This window comes from Neovison vison, chromosome 4 (assembly GCF_020171115.1).
Source record: "Neovison vison isolate M4711 chromosome 4, ASM_NN_V1, whole genome shotgun sequence".
Lineage (NCBI taxonomy): Eukaryota > Metazoa > Chordata > Mammalia > Carnivora > Mustelidae > Neogale > Neogale vison.
The window spans coordinates 107,934,552-107,953,548 of record NC_058094.1 but is presented as its reverse complement, the minus strand read 5'-3'; positions in this window follow the sequence as shown (position 1 = coordinate 107,953,548).

Here is an 18,997-nt window from a genome sequence, read left to right as displayed (position 1 = left end):
CACACTTCCCTCTCAGAGTTGGAAGCGTTTTAGACGCAGAACCTATGTGCGGATCAACACTGGTGGTGAACATCCAATATGTGGTTGGCAGGCGTAAGGTTCATAGCCTGCCCTTTATTCACAGTACCTACTGTGCCCCTAGTCCGTCCGTGTTCTTCCTTCATTCCTCCAAGGAGAAGCACTGTTATGAATGAGTACAAAACTGAAGTAGCTTCCGTAGTAGATACCTACTACGCATCCAGTCTAAGGTGCCTTTATGAGACACTTCATGTATGCTACCCAGACACATCCTCGAGTTTTCAACCTTGCACAGATGCATCCCTGTCATTAGAACTTACGGTAGCACAGTTCCCTCCTATATTGGAAGTGTTTTGAGAAGTGGTAGACATTGTGGAAAATCCCAGGTGTTGAACATCCAGTATGCATCATAGAGGCTTAGGTGCCTTACCCTGTACTTCACGCACGGGTTGCAACGTACTCTCTGTCCGTCGTTGTTCTATCTTCTTTCCTCCACTGGAAAGACACTGTGAGAAGTGACATTCCGCATGAAGGAGTTTCCCTTAAACAGAACTTGCTATAGTCCAACGGATAGACGGCTGAGACTGGGAAGCTATGTGTGCCTATTGGGGTTACACAGAGTCAGTCCCAAAAGCTTCCTTCTTTAACAGACGTAACACTGCAGTGAATCCCTCCTAAAGCACACTTCCCTCTCAGTGTAGGAAGCATTTTCGACGCAGAAACTAAGTGCGGATCTGCACTGGTGGTGAACATCCAATATGTGTTTGGCAGGCTTAAGCGCCTTAGCATGCCCTTTACTCACAGTACCTAATATGCCCGTAGTCGTTCCCTGTTCTATCTACATCCTCAAAGGAGAGACACTGTTATGAATGAGTACTCACCTGAAGTAGCTTCCCTGAGCAGATACCTTCCTCCGCATCCCCTCTTAGCGGCTTGTATCAGACACTTACTGGTTGCTACCCAGACACGTCCTACACTTTCCAACTGAGCACAGACGCATCTCTGTCGTGAGAACTTAATGTAGCAGAGTTCCCTCATATACTGGAAGTGTTTTGAGAAGAGGTAGACACTGTGGAACATCTCCGGTGTTGAACTACCAGTATGCATAATAGAGGCCTACGAGGCTTACCCTGTACTTCAATCACGGTTTGCATCGTTCTCTCTGTCCGTCCTTGTTCTATCTTCTTTTCTCCACTGCAAAGACACTGTGAGAAGTGACATTCCGCATGAAGGAGTTTCCCTTAAACAGAACTTCCTATAGTCTAACGGTTAGACGTCTGAGACTGGAAAGCTATGTGCGCCTAATGCGGTTAACACAGAGTCAGTCCCAAAAGCTTCCTTCTTTAACAGACGTAACACTGCAGTGAATCCCTCCTAAGGCACACTTCCCTCTCAGAGTTGGAAGCGTTTTAGACGCAGAACCTATGTGCGGATCAACACTGGTGGTGAACATCCAATATGTGGTTGGCAGGCGTAAGGTTCATAGCCTGCCCTTTATTCACAGTACCTACTGTGCCCCTAGTCCGTCCGTGTTCTTCCTTCATTCCTCCAAGGGGAAGCACTGTTATGAATGAGTACAAAACTGAAGTAGCTTCCCTAGCAGAAACCTACTACGCATCCAGTCTAAGGTGCCTTTATGAGACACTTCATGTTTGCTACCCAGACACATCCTCGAGTTTTCAACCTTGCACAGATGCATCCCTGTCATTAGAACTTACGGTAGCACAGTTCCCTCCTATATTGGAAGTGTTTTGAGAAGTGGTAGACATTGTGGAAAATCCCAGGTGTTGAACATCCAGTATGCATCATAGAGGCTTAGGTGCCTTACCCTGTACTTCACTCACGGGTTGCAACGTTCTCTCTGTCCATCGTTGTTCTATCTTCTTTCCTCCACTGGAAAGACACTGTGAGAAGTGACATTCCGCATGAAGGAGTTTCCCTTAAACAGAACTTGCTATAGTCCAACGGATAGACGGCTGAGACTGGAAAGCTAAGTGCGCCTATTGGGGTTACCACAGAGTCAGTTCCAAAAGCTTCCTTCTTTAACAGACGTAACACTGCAGTGAATCCCTCCTAAAGCACACTTCCCTCTCAGTGTAGGAAGCGTTTTCGACGCAGAAACTAAGTGCGGATCTGCACTGGTGGTGAACATCCAATATGTGTTTGGCAGGCTTAAGCGCCTTAGCATGCCCTTTACTCACAGTACCTAATGTGCCCGTAGTCGTTCCCTGTTCTATCTACATCCTCAAAGGAGAGACACTGTTATGAATGAGTACGCACCTGAAGTAGCTTCCCTGAGCAGATACCTTCCTCCGCATCCCCTCTTAGCGGCTTGTATCAGACACTTACTGGTTGCTACCCAGACACGTCCTACACTTTCCAACTGAGCACAGACGCATCTCTGTCGTGAGAACTTAATGTAGCAGAGTTCCCTCATATACGGGAAGTGTTTTGAGAAGAGGTAGACACTGTGGAACATCTCCGGTGTTGAACTACCAGTATGCATAATAGAGGCCTACGAGGCTTACCCTGTACTTCAATCACGGTTTGCATCGTTCTCTCTGTCCGTCCTTGTTCTATCTTCTTTTCTCCACTGCAAAGACACTGTGAGAAGTGACATTCCGCATGAAGGAGTTTCCCTTAAACAGAACTTCCTATAGTCTAACGGTTAGACGACTGAGACTGGAAAGCTATGTGCGCCTAATGCGGTTACCACAGAGTCAGTCCCAAAAGCTTCCTTCTTTAACAGACCTAACACTGCCGTGAATCCCTCCTAAGGCACACTTCCCTCTCAGTGTTGGAAGCGTTTTAGACGCAGAACCTATGTGCGGATCAACACTGGTTGTGAACATCCAATATGTGGTTGGCAGGCGTAAGGTTCATAGCCTGCCCTTTATTCACAGTACCTAATGTGCCCCTAGTCCGTCCGTGTTCTTCCTTCATTCCTCCAAGGAGAAGCACTGTTATGAATGAGTACAAAACTGAAGTAGCTTCCCTAGCAGAAACCTACTACGCATCCAGTCTAAGGTGCCTTTATGAGACACTTCATGTTTGCTACCCAGACACATCCTCGAGTTTTCAACCTTGCACAGATGCATCCCTGTCATTAGAACTTACGGTAGCACAGTTCCCTCCTATATTGGAAGTGTTTTGAGAAGTGGTAGACATTGTGGAAAATCCCAGGTGTTGAACATCCAGTATGCATCATAGAGGCTTAGGTGCCTTACCCTGTACTTCACGCACGGGTTGCAACGTTCTCTCTGTCCGTCGTTGTTCTATCTTCTTTCCTCCACTGGAAAGACACTGTGAGAAGTGACATTCCGAATGAAGGAGTTTCCCTTAAACAGAACTTGCTATAGTCCAACGGATAGACGGCTGAGACTGGGAAGCTATGTGTGCCTATTGGGGTTACACAGAGTCAGTCCCAAAAGCTTCCTTCTTTAACAGACGTAACACTGCAGTGAATCCCTCCTAAAGCACACTTCCCTCTCAGTGTAGGAAGCATTTTCGACGCAGAAACTAAGTGCGGATCTGCACTGGTGGTGAACATCCAATATGTGTTTGGCAGGCTTAAGCGCCTTAGCATGCCCTTTACTCACAGTTCCTAATGTGCCCGTAGTCGTTCCCTGTTCTATCTTCATCCTCAAAGGAGAGACACTCTTATGAATGAGTACGCACCTGAAGTAGCTTCCCTGAGCAGATACCTTCCTCCGCATCCCCTCTTAGCGGCTTGTATCAGACACTTACTGGTTGCTACCCAGACACGTCCTACACTTTCCAACTGAGCACAGACGCATCTCTGTCGTGAGAACTTAATGTAACAGAGTTCCCTCATATACTGGAAGTGTTTTGAGAAGAGGTAGACACTGTGGAACATCTCCGGTGTTGAACTACCAGTATGCATAATAGAGGCCTACGAGGCTTACCCTGTACTTCAATCACGGTTTGCATCGTTCTCTCTGTCCGTCCTTGTTCTATCTTCTTTTCTCCACTGCAAAGACACTGTGAGAAGTGACATTCCGCATGAAGGAGTTTCCCTTAAACAGAACTTCCTATAGTCTAACGGTTAGACGACTGAGACTGGAAAGCTATGTGCGCCTAATGCGGTTACCACAGAGGCAGTCCCAAAAGCAGAGAGACTATGGACTCTGAAAAACAGTCTGAGGGGTTTGAAGTGGCGGGGGGGTGGGAGGTTGGGGTACCAGGTGCTGGGTATTATAGAGGGCACAGCTTGCATGGAGCACTGGGTGTGGTGAAAAAATAATGAATACTGTTTTTCTGAAAATAAATAAATTGGGGAAAAAAAAAAAAAAAGCATCCTTCTTTAACAGACGTAACACTGCAGTGAATCCCTCCTAAAGCACACTTCCCTCTCAGTGTTGGAAGCGTTTTAGACGCAGAACCTATGTGCGGATCAACACTGGTGATGAACATCCAATATGTGGTTGGCAGGCGTAAGGTTCATAGCCTGCCCTTTATTCACAGTACCTAATGTGCCCCTATTCCGTCCGTGTTTTCCTTCATTCCTCCAAGGAGAAGCACTGTTATGAATGAGTACAAAACTGAAGTAGATTCCCTAGCAGATACCTACTACGCATCCAGTATAAGGTGCTTTTATGAGACACTTCATGTTTGCTACCCAGACACATCCTCGAGTTTTCAACCTTGCACAGATGCATCCCTGTCATTAGAACTTACGGTAGCACAGTTCCCTCCTATATTGGAAGTGTTTTGAGAAGTGGTAGACATTGTGGAAAATCCCAGGTGTTGAACATCCAGTATGCATCATAGAGGCTAAGGTGCCTTACCCTGTACTTCACTCACGGGTTGCAACGTTCTCTCTGTCCGTCGTTGTTCTATCTTCTTTCCTCCACTGGAAAGACACTGTGAGAAGTGACATTCCGCATGAAGGAGTTTCCCTTAAAAAGAACTTGCTATAGTCCAACGGATAGACGGCTGAGACTGGAAAGTTATGTGCGCCTATTGGGGTTACCACAGAGCCAGTCCCAAAAGCTTCCTTCTTTAACAGATGTAACACTGCAGTGAATCCCTCCTAAAGCACACTTCCCTCTCAGTGTAGGAAGCGTTTTCGACGCAGAAACTAAGTGCGGATCTGCACTGGTGGTGATCATCCAATATGTGTTTGGCAGGCTTAAGCGCCTTAGCATGCCCTTTACTCACAGTACCTAATATGCCCGTAGTCCTTCCCTGTTCTATCTACATCCTCAAAGGAGAGACACTGTTATGAATGAGTACTCACCTGAAGTAGCTTCCCTGAGCAGATACCTTCCTCCGCATCCCCTCTTAGCGGCTTGTATCAGACACTTACTGGTTGCTACCCAGACCCGTCCTACACTTTCCAACTGAGCACAGACGCATCTCTGTCGTGAGAACCTAATGTAGCAGAGTTCCCTCATATACTGGAAGTGTTTTGAGAAGAGGTAGACACTGTGGAACATCTCCGGTGTTGAACTACCAGTATGCATAATAGAGGCCTACGAGGCTTACCCTGTACTTCAATCACGGTTTGCATCGTTCTCTCTGTCCGTCCTTGTTCTATCTTCTTTTCTCCACTGCAAAGACACTGTGAGAAGTGACATTCCGCATGAAGGAGTTTCCCTTAAACAGAACTTCCTATAGTCTAACGGTTAGACGTCTGAGACTGGAAAGCTATGTGCGCCTAATGCTGTTACCACAGAGTCAGTCCCAAAAGCATCCTTCTTTAACAGACGTAACACTGCAGTGAATCCCTCCTAAAGCACACTTCCCTCTCAGTGTTGGAAGCGTTTTAGACGCAGAACCTATGTGCGGATCAACACTGGTGGTGAACATCCAATATGTGGTTGGCAGGCGTAAGGTTCATAGCCTGCCCTTTATTCACAGTACCTACTGTGCCCCTAGTCCGTCCGTGTTCTTCCTTCATTCCTCCAAGGGGAAGCACTGTTATGAATGAGTACAAAACTGAAGTAGCTTCCCTAGCAGAAACCTACTACGCATCCAGTCTAAGGTGCCTTTATGAGACACTTCATGTTTGCTACCCAGACACATCCTCGAGTTTTCAACCTTGCACAGATGCATCCCTGTCATTAGAACTTACGGTAGCACAGTTCCCTCCTATATTGGAAGTGTTTTGAGAAGTGGTAGACATTGTGGAAAATCCCAGGTGTTGAACATCCAGTATGCATCATAGAGGCTTAGGTGCCTTACCCTGTACTTCACTCACGGGTTGCAACGTTCTCTCTGTCCATCGTTGTTATATCTTCTTTCCTCCACTGGAAAGACACTGTGAGAAGTGACTTTCCGAATGAAGGAGTTTCCCTTAAACAGAACTTGCTATAGTCCAACGGATAGACGGCTGAGACTGGAAAGCTAAGTGCGCCTATTGGGGTTACCACAGAGTCAGTCCCAAAAGCTTCCTTCTTTAACAGACGTAACACTGCAGTGAATCCCTCCTAAAGCACACTTCCCTCTCAGTGTAGGAAGTGTTTTCGACGCAGAAACTAAGTGCGGATCTGCACTGGTGGTGAACATCCAATATGTGTTTGGCAGGCTTAAGCGCCTTAGCATGCCCTTTACTCACAGTACCTAATGTGCCCGTAGTCGTTCCCTGTTCTATCTACATCCTCAAAGGAGAGACACTGTTATGAATGAGTACGCACCTGAAGTAGCTTCCCTGAGCAGATACCTTCCTCCGCATCCCCTCTTAGCGGCTTGTATCAGACACTTACTGGTTGCTACCCAGACACGTCCTACACTTTCCAACTGAGCACAGACGCATCTCTGTCGTGAGAACTTAATGTAGCAGAGTTCCCTCATATACTGGAAGTGTTTTGAGAAGAGGTAGACACTGTGGAACATCTCCGGTATTGAACTACCTGTATGCATAATAGAGGCCTACGAGGCTTACCCTGTACTTCAATCACGGTTTGCATCGTTCTCTCTGTCCGTCCTTGTTCTATCTTCTTTTCTCCACTGCAAAGACACTGTGAGAATTGACATTCCGCATGAAGGAGTTTCCCTTAAACAGAACTTCCTATAGTCTAACGGTTAGACGTCTGAGCCTGGAAAGCTATGTGCGCCTAATGCGGTTACCACAGAGTCAGTCCCAAAAGCTTCCTTCTTTAACAGACGTAACACTGCAGTGAATCCCTCCTAAGGCACACTTCCCTCTCAGTGTTGGAAGCGTTTTAGACGCAGAACCTATGTGCGGATCAACACTGGTTGTGAACATCCAATATGTGGTTGGCAGGCGTAAGGTTCATAGCCTGCCCTTTATTCACAGTACCTAATGTGCCCCTAGTCCGTCCGTGTTCTTCCTTCATTCCTCCAAGGAGAAGCACTGTTATGAATGAGTACAAAACTGAAGTAGCTTCCCTAGCAGATACCTACTACGCATCCAGTCTAAGGTGCCTTTATGAGACACTTCATGTTTGCTACCCAGACACATCCTCGAGCTTTCAACCTTGCACAGATGCATCCCTGTCATTAGAACTTAAGGTAGCACAGTTCCCTCCTATATTGGAAGTGTTTTGAGAAGTGGTAGACATTGTGGAAAATCCCAGGTGTTGAACATCCAGTATGCATCATAGAGGCTTAGGTGCCTTACCCTGTACTTCACTCACGGGTTGCAACGTTCTCTCTGTCCGTCGTTGTTCTATCTTCTTTCCTCCACTGGAAAGACACTGTGAGAAGTGACATTCCGCATGAAGGAGTTTCCCTTAAAAAGAACTTGTTATAGTCCAACGGATAGACGGCTGAGACTGGAAAGCTATGTGCGCCTATAGGGGTTACCACAGAGTCAGTCCCAAAAGCTTCCTTCTTTAACAGACGTAACACTGCAGTGAATCCCTCCTAAAGCACACTTCCCTCTCAGTGTAGGAAGCGTTTTCGACGCAGAAACTAAGTGCGGATCTGCACTGGTGGTGATCATCCAATATGTGTTTGGCAGGCTTAAGCGCCTTAGCATGCCCTTTACTCACAGTACCTAATGTGCCCGTAGTCGTTCCCTGTTCTATCTACATCCTCAAAGGAGAGACACTGTTATGAATGAGTACGCACCTGAAGTAGCTTCCCTGAGCAGATACCTTCCTCCGCATCCCCTCTTAGCGGCTTGTATCAGACACTTACTGGTTGCTACCCAGACACGTCCTACACTTTCCAACTGAGCACAGACGCATCTCTGTCGTGAGAACTTAATGTAGCAGAGTTCCCTCATATACTGGAAGTGTTTTGAGAAGAGGTAGACACTGTGGAACATCTCCGGTGTTGAACTACCAGTATGCATAATAGAGGCCTACGAGGCTTACCCTGTACTTCAATCACGGTTTGCATCGTTCTCTCTGTCCGTCCTTGTTCTATCTTCTTTTCTCCACTGCAAAGACACTGTGAGAAGTGACATTCCGCATGAAGGAGTTTCCCTTAAACAGAACTTCCTATAGTCTAACGGTTAGACGTCTGAGACTGGAAAGCTATGTGCGCCTAATGCGGTTAACACAGAGTCAGCCCCAAAAGCTTCCTTCTTTAACAGACTTAACACTGCAGTGAATCCCTCCTAAAGCACACTTCCCTCTCAGAGTTGGAAGCGTTTTAGACGCAGAACCCATGTGCGGATCAACACTGGTGGTGAACATCCAATATGTGGTTGGCAGGCGTAAGGTTCATAGCCTGCCCTTTATTCACAGTACCTACTGTGCCCCTAGTCCGTCCGTGTTCTTCCTTCATTCCTCCAAGGGGAAGCACTGTTATGAGTGAGTACAAAACTGAAGTAGCTTCCCTAGCAGAAACCTAATACGCATCCAGTCTAAGGTGCCTTTATGAGACACTTCATGTTTGCTACCCAGACACATCCTCGAGTTTTCAACCTTGCACAGATGCATCCCTGTCATTAGAACTTACGGTAGCACAGTTCCCTCCTATATTGGAAGTGTTTTGAGAAGTGGTAGACATTGTGGAAAATCCCAGGTGTTGAACATCCAGTATGCATCATAGAGGCTTAGGTGCCTTACCCTGTTCTTCACTCACGGGTTGCAACGTTCTCTCTGTCCATCGTTGTTCTATCTTCTTTACTCCACTGGAAAGACACTGTGAGAAGTGACATTCCGCATGAAGGAGTTTCCCTTAAACAGAACTTGCTGTAGTCCAACGGATAGACGGCTGAGACTGGAAAGCTATGTGCGCCTATTGGGGTTACCACAGAGTCAGTCCCAAAAGCTTCCTTCTTTAACAGACGTAACACTGCAGTGAATCCCTCCTAAAGCACACTTCCCTCTCAGTGTAGGAAGCGTTTTCGACGCAGAAACTAAGTGCGGATCTGCACTGTTGGTGAACATCCAATATGTGTTTGGCAGGCTTAAGCGCCTTAGCATGCCCTTTACTCACAGTACCTAATGTGCCCGTAGTCGTTCCCTGTTCTATCTACATCCTCAAAGGAGAGACTCTCTTATGAATGAGTACGCACCTGAAGTAGCTTCCCTGAGCAGATACCTTCCTCCGCATCCCCTCTTAGCGGCTTGTATCAGACACTTACTGGTTGCTACCCAGACACGTCCTACACTTTCCAACTGAGCACAGACGCATCTCTGTCGTGAGAACTTAATGTAGCAGATTTCCCTCATATACTGGAAGTGTTTTGAGAAGAGGTAGACACTGTGGAACATCTCCGGTGTTGAACTACCAGTATGCATAATAGAGGCCTACGAGGCTTTCCCTGTACTTCAATCACGGTTTGCATCGTTCTCTCTGTCCGTCCTTGTTCTATCTTCTTTTCTCCACTGCAAAGACACTGTGAGAAGTGACATTCCGCATGAAGGAGTTTCCCTTAAACAGAACTTCCTATAGTGTAACGGTTAGACGTCTGAGCCTGGAAAGCTATGTGCGCCTAATGCGGTTACCACAGAGTCAGTCCCAAAAGCTTCCTTCTTTAACAGACGTAACACTGCAGTGAATCCCTCCTAAGGCACACTTCCCTCTCAGTGTTGGAAGCGTTTTAGACGCAGAACCTATGTGCGTATCAACACTGGTGGTGAACATCCAATATGTGGTTGGCAGGCGTAAGGTTCATAGCCTGCCCTTTATTCACAGTACCTAATGTGCCCCTAGTCCGTCCGTGTTTTCCTTCATTCCTCCAAGGAGAAGCACTGTTATGAATGAGTACAAAACTGAAGTAGCTTCCCTAGCATATACCTACTACGCATCCAGTCTAAGGTGCCTTTATGAGACACTTCATGTTTGCTACCAAGACACATCCTCGAGTTTTCAACCTTGCACAGATGCATCCCTGTCATTAGAACTTAAGGTAGCACAGTTCCCTCCTATATTGGAAGTGTTTTGAGAAGTGGTAGACATTGTGGAAAATCCCAGGTGTTGAACATCCAGTATGCATCATAGAGGCTTAGGTGCCTTACCCTGTACTTCACTCACGGGTTGCAACGTTCTCTCTGTCCATCGTTGTTCTATCTTCTTTCCTCCACTGGAAAGACACTGTGAGTAGTGACATTCCCCATGAAGGTGTTTCCCTTAAACAGAACTTGCTATAGTCCAACGGATAGACGGCTGAGACTAGAAAGCTATGTGCGCCTATGGGGGTTATCACAGAGTCAGTCCCAAAAGCTTCCTTCTTTAACAGACGTAACACTGCAGTGAATCCCTCCTAAAGCACACTTCCCTCTCAGTGTAGGAAGCGTTTTCGACGCAGAAACTAAGAGCGGATCTGCACTGGTGGTGAACATCCAATATGTGTTTGGCAGGCTTAAGCGCCTTAGCATGCCCTTTACTCACAGTACCTAATATGCCCGTAGTCGTTCCCTGTTCTATCTACATCCTCAAAGGAGAGACACTGTTATGAATGAGTACTCACCTGAAGTAGCTTCCCTGAGCAGATACCTTCCTCCGCATCCCCTCTTAGCGGCTTGTATCAGACACTTACTGGTTGCTACCCAGACCCGTCCTACACTTTCCAACTGAGCACAGACGCATCTCTGTCGTGAGAACCTAATGTAGCAGAGTTCCCTCATATACTGGAAGTGTTTTGAGAAGAGGTAGACACTGTGGAACATCTCCGGTGTTGAACTACCAGTATGCATAATAGAGGCCTACGAGGCTTACCCTGTACTTCAATCACGGTTTGCATCGTTCTCTCTGTCCGTCCTTGTTCTATCTTCTTTTCTCCACTGCAAAGACACTGTGAGAAGTGACATTCCGCATGAAGGAGTTTCCCTTAAACAGAACTTCCTATAGTCTAACGGTTAGACGTCTGAGACTGGAAAGCTATGTGCGCCTAATGCGGTTACCACAGAGGCAGTCCCAAAAGCATCCTTCTTTAACAGACGTAACACTGCAGTGAATCCCTCCTAAAGCACACTTCCCTCTCAGTGTTGGAAGCGTTTTAGACGCAGAACCTATGTGCGGATCAACACTGGTGGTGAACATCCAATATGTGGTTGGCAGGCGTAAGGTTCATAGCCTGCCCTTTATTCACAGTACCTAATGTGCCCCTAGGCCGTCCGTGTTTTCCTTCATTCCTCCAAGGAGAAGCACAGTTATGAATGAGTACAAAACTGAAGTAGCTTCCCTAGCAGATACCTACTACGCATCCAGTCTAAGGTGCCTTTATGAGACACTTCATGTTTGCTACCCAGACACATCCTCGAGTTTTCAACCTTGCACAGATGCATCCCTGTCATTAGAACTTACGGTAGCACAGTTCCCTCCTATATTGGAAGTGTTTTGAGAAGTGGTAGACATTGTGGAAAATCCCAGGTGTTGAACATCCAGTATGCATCATAGAGGCTTAGGTGCCTTACCCTGTACTTCACTCACGGGTTGCAACGTTCTCTCTGTCCGTCGTTGTTCTATCTTCTTTCCTCCACTGGAAAGACACTGTGAGAAGTGACATTCCGCATGAAGGAGTTTCCCTTAAAAAGAACTTGCTATAGTCCAACGGATAGACGGCTGAGACTGGAAAGCTATGTGCGCCTATTGGGGTTACCACAGAGTCAGTCCCAAAAGCTTCCTTCTTTAACAGACGTAACACTGCAGTGAATCCCTCCTAAAGCACACTTCCCTCTCAGTGTAGGAAGCGTTTTCGACGCAGAAACTAAGTGCGGATCTGCACTGGTGGTGATCATCCAATATGTGTTTGGCAGGCTTAAGCGCCTTAGCATGCCCTTTACTCACAGTACCTAATGTGCCCGTAGTCGTTCCCTGTTCTATCTACATCCTCAAAGGAGAGACACTGTTATGAATGAGTACGCACCTGAAGTAGCTTCCCTGAGCAGATACCTTCCTCCGCATCCCCTCTTAGCGGCTTGTATCAGACACTTACTGGTTGCTACCCAGACACGTCCTACACTTTCCAACTGAGCACAGACGCATCTCTGTCGTGAGAACTTAATGTAGCAGAGTTCCCTCATATACTGGAAGTGTTTTGAGAAGAGGTAGACACTGTAGAACATCTCCGGTGTTGAACTACCAGTATGCATAATAGAGGCCTACGAGGCTTACCCTGTACTTCAATCACGGTTTGCATCGTTCTCTCTGTCCGTCCTTGTTCTATCTTCTTTTCTCCACTGCAAAGACACTGTGAGAAGTGACATTCCGCATGAAGGAGTTTCCCTTAAACAGAACTTCCTATAGTCTAACGGTTAGAGGTCTGAGACTGGAAAGCTATGTGCGCCTAATGCGGTTACCACAGAGGCAGTCCCAAAAGCTTCCTTCTTTAACAGACGTAACACTGCAGTGAATCCCTCCTAAGGCACACTTCCCTCTCAGTGTTGGAAGCGTTTTAGACGCAGAACCTATGTGCGGATCAACACTGGTGGTGAACATCCAATATGTGGTTGGCAGGCGTAAGGTTCATAGCCTGCCCTTTATTCACAGTACCTAATGTGCCCCTAGTCCGTCCGTGTTTTCCTTCATTCCTCCAAGGAGAAGCACTGTTATGAATGAGTACAAAACTGAAGTAGCTTCCCTAGCAGATACCTACTACGCATCCAGTCTAAGGTGCCTTTATGAGACACTTCATGTTTGCTACCCAGACACATCCTCGAGTTTTCAACCTTGCACAGATGCATCCCTGTCATTAGAACTTACGGTAGCACAGTTCCCTCCTATATTGGAAGTGTTTTGAGAAGTGGTAGACATTGTGGAAAATCCCAGGTGTTGAACATCCAGTATGCATCATAGAGGCTTAGGTGCCTTACCCTGTACTTCACTCACGGGTTGCAACGTTCTCTCTGTCCATCGTTGTTCTATCTTCTTTCCTCCACTGGAAAGACACTGTGAGTAGTGACATTCCCCATGAAGGTGTTTCCCTTAAACAGAACTTGCTATAGTCCAACGGATAGACTGCTGAGACTGGAAAGCTATGTGCGCCTATGGGGGTTATCACAGAGTCAGTCCCAAAAGCTTCCTTCTTTAACAGACGTAACACTGCAGTGAATCCCTCCTAAAGCACACTTCCCTCTCAGTGTAGGAAGCGTTTTCGACGCAGAAACTAAGTGCGGATCTGCACTGGTGGTGAACATCCAATATGTGTTTGGCAGGCTTAAGCGCCTTAGCATGCCCTTTACTCACAGTACCTAATATGCCCGTAGTCGTTCCCTGTTCTATCTACATCCTCAAAGGAGAGACACTGTTATGAATGAGTACTCACCTGAAGTAGCTTCCCTGAGCAGATACCTTCCTCCGCATCCCCTCTTAGCGGCTTGTATCAGACACTTACTGGTTGCTACCCAGACACGTCCTACACTTTCCAACTGAGCACAGACGCATCTCTGTCGTGAGAACCTAATGTAGCAGAGTTCCCTCATATACTGGAAGTGTTTTGAGAAGAGGTAGACACTGTGGAACATCTCCGGTGTTGAACTACCAGTATGCATAATAGAGGCCTACGAGGCTTACCCTGTACTTCAATCACGGTTTGCATCGTTCTCTCTGTCCGTCCTTGTTCTATCTTCTTTTCTCCACTGCAAAGACACTGTGAGAAGTGACATTCCGCATGAAGGAGTTTCCCTTAAACAGAACTTCCTATAGTCTAACGGTTAGACGTCTGAGACTGGAAAGCTATGTGCGCCTAATGCGGTTACCACAGAGGCAGTCCCAAAAGCATCCTTCTTTAACAGACGTAACACTGCAGTGAATCCCTCCTAAAGCACACTTCCCTCTCAGTGTTGGAAGCGTTTTAGACGCAGAACCTATGTGCGGATCAACACTGGTGGTGAACATCCAATATGTGGTTGGCAGGCGTAAGGTTCATAGCCTGCCCTTTATTCACAGTACCTAATGTGCCCCTAGGCCGTCCGTGTTTTCCTTCATTCCTCCAAGGAGAAGCACAGTTATGAATGAGTACAAAACTGAAGTAGCTTCCCTAGCAGATACCTACTACGCATCCAGTCTAAGGTGCCTTTATGAGACACTTCATGTTTGCTACCCAGACACATCCTCGAGTTTTCAACCTTGCACAGATGCATCCCTGTCATTAGAACTTACGGTAGCACAGTTCCCTCCTATATTGGAAGTGTTTTGAGAAGTGGTAGACATTGTGGAAAATCCCAGGTGTTGAACATCCAGTATGCATCATAGAGGCTTAGGTGCCTTACCCTGTACTTCACTCACGGGTTGCAACGTTCTCTCTGTCCGTCGTTGTTCTATCTTCTTTCCTCCACTGGAAAGACACTGTGAGAAGTGACATTCCGCATGAAGGAGTTTCCCTTAAAAAGAACTTGCTATAGTCCAACGGATAGACGGCTGAGACTGGAAAGCTATGTGCGCCTATTGGGGTTACCACAGAGTCAGTCCCAAAAGCTTCCTTCTTTAACAGACGTAACACTGCAGTGAATCCCTCCTAAAGCACACTTCCCTCTCAGTGTAGGAAGCGTTTTCGACGCAGAAACTAAGTGCGGATCTGCACTGGTGGTGATCATCCAATATGTGTTTGGCAGGCTTAAGCGCCTTAGCATGCCCTTTACTCACAGTACCTAATGTGCCCGTAGTCGTTCCCTGTTCTATCTACATCCTCAAAGGAGAGACACTGTTATGAATGAGTACGCACCTGAAGTAGCTTCCCTGAGCAGATACCTTCCTCCGCATCCCCTCTTAGCGGCTTGTATCAGACACTTACTGGTTGCTACCCAGACACGTCCTACACTTTCCAACTGAGCACAGACGCATCTCTGTCGTGAGAACTTAATGTAGCAGAGTTCCCTCATATACTGGAAGTGTTTTGAGAAGAGGTAGACACTGTAGAACATCTCCGGTGTTGAACTACCAGTATGCATAATAGAGGCCTACGAGGCTTACCCTGTACTTCAATCACGGTTTGCATCGTTCTCTCTGTCCGTCCTTGTTCTATCTTCTTTTCTCCACTGCAAAGACACTGTGAGAAGTGACATTCCGCATGAAGGAGTTTCCCTTAAACAGAACTTCCTATAGTCTAACGGTTAGAGGTCTGAGACTGGAAAGCTATGTGCGCCTAATGCGGTTACCACAGAGGCAGTCCCAAAAGCTTCCTTCTTTAACAGACGTAACACTGCAGTGAATCCCTCCTAAGGCACACTTCCCTCTCAGTGTTGGAAGCGTTTTAGACGCAGAACCTATGTGCGGATCAACACTGGTGGTGAACATCCAATATGTGGTTGGCAGGCGTAAGGTTCATAGCCTGCCCTTTATTCACAGTACCTAATGTGCCCCTAGTCCGTCCGTGTTTTCCTTCATTCCTCCAAGGAGAAGCACTGTTATGAATGAGTACAAAACTGAAGTAGCTTCCCTAGCAGATACCTACTACGCATCCAGTCTAAGGTGCCTTTATGAGACACTTCATGTTTGCTACCCAGACACATCCTCGAGTTTTCAACCTTGCACAGATGCATCCCTGTCATTAGAACTTACGGTAGCACAGTTCCCTCCTATATTGGAAGTGTTTTGAGAAGTGGTAGACATTGTGGAAAATCCCAGGTGTTGAACATCCAGTATGCATCATAGAGGCTTAGGTGCCTTACCCTGTACTTCACTCACGGGTTGCAACGTTCTCTCTGTCCATCGTTGTTCTATCTTCTTTCCTCCACTGGAAAGACACTGTGAGTAGTGACATTCCCCATGAAGGTGTTTCCCTTAAACAGAACTTGCTATAGTCCAACGGATAGACTGCTGAGACTGGAAAGCTATGTGCGCCTATGGGGGTTATCACAGAGTCAGTCCCAAAAGCTTCCTTCTTTAACAGACGTAACACTGCAGTGAATCCCTCCTAAAGCACACTTCCCTCTCAGTGTAGGAAGCGTTTTCGACGCAGAAACTAAGTGCGGATCTGCACTGGTGGTGAACATCCAATATGTGTTTGGCAGGCTTAAGCGCCTTAGCATGCCCTTTACTCACAGTACCTAATATGCCCGTAGTCGTTCCCTGTTCTATCTACATCCTCAAAGGAGAGACACTGTTATGAATGAGTACTCACCTGAAGTAGCTTCCCTGAGCAGATACCTTCCTCCGCATCCCCTCTTAGCGGCTTGTATCAGACACTTACTGGTTGCTACCCAGACACGTCCTACACTTTCCAACTGAGCACAGACGCATCTCTGTCGTGAGAACCTAATGTAGCAGAGTTCCCTCATATACTGGAAGTGTTTTGAGAAGAGGTAGACACTGTGGAACATCTCCGGTGTTGAACTACCAGTATGCATAATAGAGGCCTACGAGGCTTACCCTGTACTTCAATCACGGTTTGCATCGTTCTCTCTGTTCTATCTTCTTTTCTCCACTGCAATGACACTGTGAGAAGTGACATTCCGCATGAAGGAGTTTCCCTTAAACAGAACTTCCTATAGTCTAACGGTTAGACGTCTGAGACTGGAAAGCTATGTGCGCCTAATGCGGTTACCACCGAGTCAGTCCCAAAAGCATCCTTCTTTAACAGACGTAACACTGCAGTGAATCCCTCCTAAAGCACACTTCCCTCTCAGTGTTGGAAGCGTTTTAGACGCAGAACCTATGTGCGGATCAACACTGGTGGTGAACATCCAATATGTGGTTGGCAGGCGTAAGGTTCATAGCCTGCCCTTTATTCACAGTACCTAATGTGCCCCTAGTCCGTCCGTGTTCTTCTTTCATTCCTCCAAGGGGAAGCACTGTTATGAATGAGTACAAAACTGAAGTAGCTTCCCTAGCAGAAACCTACTACGCATCCAGTCTAAGGTGCCTTTATGAGACACTTCATGTTTGCTACCCAGACACATCCTCGAGTTTTCAACCTTGCACAGATGCATCCCTGTCATTAGAACTTACGGTAGCACAGTTCCCTCCTATATTGGAAGTGTTTTGAGAAGTGGTAGACATTGTGGAACATCCCAGGTGTTGAACATCCAGTATGCATCATAGAGGCTTAGGTGCCTTACCCTGTACTTCACTCACGGGTTGCAACGTTCTCTCTGTCCATCGTTGTTCAATCTTCTTTCCTCCACTGGAAAGACACTGTGAGAAGTGACATTCCGAATGAAGGAGTTTCCCTTAAACAGAACTTGCTATAGTCCAACGGATAGACGGCTGAGACTGGAAAGCTAAGTGCGCCTATTGGGGTTACCACAGAGTCAGTCCCAAAAGCTTCCTTCTTTAACAGACGTAACACTGCAGTGAATCCCTCCTAAAGCACACTTCCCTCTCAGTGTAGGAAGCGTTTTCGACGCAGAAACTAAGTGCGGATCTGCACTGGTGGTGATCATCCAATATGTGTTTGGCAGGCTTAAGCGCCTTAGCATGCCCTTTACTCACAGTACCTAATGTGCCCGTAGTCGTTCCCAGTTCTATCTACATCCTCAAAGGAGAGACACTGTTATGAATGAGTACGCACCTGAAGTAGCTTCCCTGAGCAGATACCTTCCTCCGCATCCCCTCTTAGCGGCTTGTATCAGACACTTACTGGTTGCTACCCAGACACGTCCTACACTTTCCAACTGAGCACAGACGCATCTCTGTCGTGAGAACTTAATGTAGCAGAGTTCCCTCATATACTGGAAGTGTTTTGAGAAGAGGTAGACACTGTGGAACATCTCCGGTGTTGAACTACCAGTATGCATAATAGAGGCCTACGAGGCTTACCCTGTACTTCAATCACGGTTTGCATCGTTCTCTCTGTCCGTCCTTGTTCTATCTTCTTTTCTCCACTGCAAAGACACTGTGAGAAGTGACATTCCGCATGAAGGAGTTTCCCTTAAACAGAACTTCCTATAGTCTAACGGTTAGACGTCTGAGACTGGAAAGCTATGTGCGCCTAATGCGGTTACCACTGAGTCAGTCCCAAAAGCATCCTTCTTTAACAGACGTAACACTGCAGTGAATCCCTCCTATAGCACACTTCCCTCCTAGAGTTGGAAGCGTTTTAGACGCAGAACCTATGTGCGGATCAACACTGGTGGTGAACATCCAATATGTGGTTGGCAGGCGTAAAGTTCATAGCCTGCCCTTTATTCACAGTACCTACTGTGCCCCTAGTCCGTCCGTGTTCTTCCTTCATTCCTCCAAGGGGAAGCACTGTTATGAATGAGTACAAAACTGAAGTAGCTTCCCTAGCAGAAACCTACTACGCATCCAGTCTAAGGTGCCTTTATGAGACACTTCATGTTTGCTACCCAGACACATCCTCGAGTTTTCAACCTTGCACAGATGCATCCCTGTCATTAGAACTTACGGTAGCACAGTTCCCTCCTATATTGGAAGTGTTTTGAGAAGTGGTAGACATTGTGGAAAATCCCAGGTGTTGAACATCCAGTATGCATCATAGAGGCTTAGGTGCCTTACCCTGTACTTCACTCACGGGTTGCAACGTTCTCTCTGTCCGTCGTTGTTCTATCTTCTTTCCTCCACTGGAAAGACACTGTGAGAAGTGACATTCCGCATGAAGGAGTTTCCCTTAAACAGAACTTGCTATAGTCCAACGGATAGACGGCTGAGACTGGAAAGCTATGTGCGCCTATTGGGGTTACCACAGAGTCAG